Genomic DNA, 2,500 nt, shown 5'->3' on the forward strand with positions numbered 1-2,500 from the left:
TTGGCCGACGCCGCGACGGTCAGAGAGCCAGCCACCCGCACGTCGCTCACCACCCTTGGCCAGCGATGGTGTCGACGAGTGGCCGCCCCTGCCGCCTCCAGCGCCGCCGCGTCCACGCGCGGGGACGTGCTCGGCGCAATTCCACGGGACCGGAGACCCTCCCCCGTCCACGGCGGGAGGCGAAACTCGGAAGTGCCGGCTGCTTACTCGAGCGGAAGGGTCAGCCTGATTCCTGCCTTGCCGGAGGCCCGGTCGCGGGGGTGACGACCCGCCGCCCGGGACGTGCGAGGCACCAGCAGACAGAGACTGCCCGACGGTCAGAGAGAGGGAGAGAGGAGTGCCGAGGCTCAAGTGGCGAACGGTCGCGCAGGCACGCCACGCACATCGATCGCCAGCCGCGGAACGGCACGGCCTTCAGTGGGGCCGGCGGGCGACGCCGCTCCTGAACCCAGCGGCCCCGAGCCGGACGAGTTGAGGAAGGCACGCCGACGGTGACAGGGTACGGAAGACACAGCGGTGGCCTTCTGGCGACTTGGCCCCCGACAGCCCGACGTTCCGCCGTCCTCCCGATGGCCAGGAGGACCGTGCGGGGGTCGGCCGACGGCGTGGTAGGTGTGCCTGCACGGTGACGGAGCACACACCACGCCCGCCAACCCCTCCGTACCTCCCGAGACCGGTGGCAGGACGGAGCGGAAAACGTGCGGACTGAACGGGAGAGCCAAGAGCCAGCGATCCACGCGCGTGCGACCGTCCAAGTCACAGCGTTCGACGAAAACCTCCTCCCTCGGCCAGGCACTCGGCGCCAGCAGGGGAGACAGGATCAGACGCCCCGCCGGCCACTTAAGGCCGAGGACGAACCACGAGACGGGCGGCTGCAGCAGCGGGCGGCCTGCAGCTCCCAGCACTCTCAATCGATCAACCATCGAGTCGGGTCAGCGTGTCAAACCGGCGAGCTCCACGGTCAGGCCGGCGGCGCACCAGCACCGGACCTCCGCGGCTCCCTTCACTCTTTCCACTGCCAGCCAACCGAGAGACGGACCCAATGCGGACGTGCAGAGCTTAGGCAGACCCCCCACTGGAGGCTCAACACTTCGTGGCAGCTCCGTGTCCCAGAGACCAGGAGGGTTGGCACACACACACAGTGTGAACCACCGACAGCCATTCTGGGACCGGTGACAGCCGTGCTGGCCCCACTGCCACGACACAGACGGACGCCAGGCCGCGCTCCCCGGCGGGGGGATGGCGTCGAGCCTGACGAACGGAATGTGCAGGGTGGGGGGGAAAGGCCAAGCGCTCCGACGCCGGAGGGCTCCGGAGTCTGAACTTAGGGGGACAAAGAGGACGGGTCCTCTGCGACACCCCAGCCGCGCTCTCGCCAGCCAAGGCGAGTGCGATTGATTGCCAAACGACCCTCAGACAGGCGTGGCCCCGGGAAGAACCCGGGGCCGCAAAGTGCGTTCAAAGTGTCGATGATCAATGTGTCCTGCAATTCACATTAATTCTCGCAGCTAGCTGCGTTCGTCATCGACGCACGAGCCGAGTGATCCACCGTCAAGAGTTGTCTGAGTTTGTTTTAGGTCTCTCCCTCGCCAGAGGAAAGCGACCCGGACCGCACATACGCTCCCCACCTTGAGCTACAGCCACCTGCACGCCGGCGTGCGGGCGGAGCAGGGTGGCGTGAAGCGATGGGGAGCACCATCCTGGTGCGGCCCGCAGAAACATACGTCTATTGGGGGGAGGAGGACAGGGCGCCCAAGAGGCGATGCGTGCCCCAACGCACCGCAGCGACGGAGGCAGGATCACCGCCACCATGTCGCCCGCCTAGTATCACGAGGCGTGCAGCAGCTTTGCCCTAGGAAAAGCAGAGGCGGGAACGGGCACCGGCCATCGGTTCGGCAGCGTCACTGACGCGTGCACGTGGCGGCGTGTCGGCGAGCGGACTTCCTGCGAGGAGGCGGGGGCGGCACTCGCCCGAGCAGACGCCCGCCCGGCCCAGCCACCGCCGAGGTGGACTGGGAGTCGCGGCAACGGCTCGTCATACTCGTTCCCACACTCACAGCGCAGCTTGCCCGCAAGCCACCGACCACCGATCGACGCCAGGCGCCCCGACCGAGAGCGGGATCGCTCGTTCGCCCTGCTGGCAGTTCGCTGGGGATCACTACTGCACGGAGCTCGGAGACCGACGGGCGGCAACTCGAGAGTCTTTAAACCACCACCCCCATCCCGCAAGTGCAAAGAGGCTGTATACGCACAGACGGGTGAGGGGAATAGGTACCCCGTCGGGTTTGAAGGGAGCGTGACTAGATAGCAACGATGTAAACCCAGCCGATTTGGGAGCGAAAGACCGGCGCCTGCATCACCGGCTTCGTTTCCCGTGGCTGGAGAGTACACCGAAACCCTCCGTCTGTCGCGAGCTCCCGACGACGCGGTGCCGCCAAGCAGCAGGGCCGGACCTGGTGTGGCTCCCCTCGTCGATCACAGACCGGTCGGCACTACTGAC

General features: G+C 67.2%; 1 non-coding gene across 1 annotated transcript; it reads right to left on the minus strand.

Moving 5' to 3' along the window:
* Positions 1–1,406: 1,406 nt before the first annotated feature.
* LOC140474798 (5.8S ribosomal RNA) lies at positions 1,407–1,560 on the minus strand. Its single transcript, XR_011959428.1, has one exon. It is a non-coding gene; the product is annotated as a 5.8S ribosomal RNA (ribosomal RNA).
* Between the last annotated feature and the right edge of the window lie 940 nt (positions 1,561–2,500).

This window comes from Chiloscyllium punctatum, unplaced genomic scaffold (assembly GCF_047496795.1).
Source record: "Chiloscyllium punctatum isolate Juve2018m unplaced genomic scaffold, sChiPun1.3 scaffold_1182, whole genome shotgun sequence".
NCBI classification, from domain to species: Eukaryota; Metazoa; Chordata; class Chondrichthyes; order Orectolobiformes; family Hemiscylliidae; genus Chiloscyllium; species Chiloscyllium punctatum.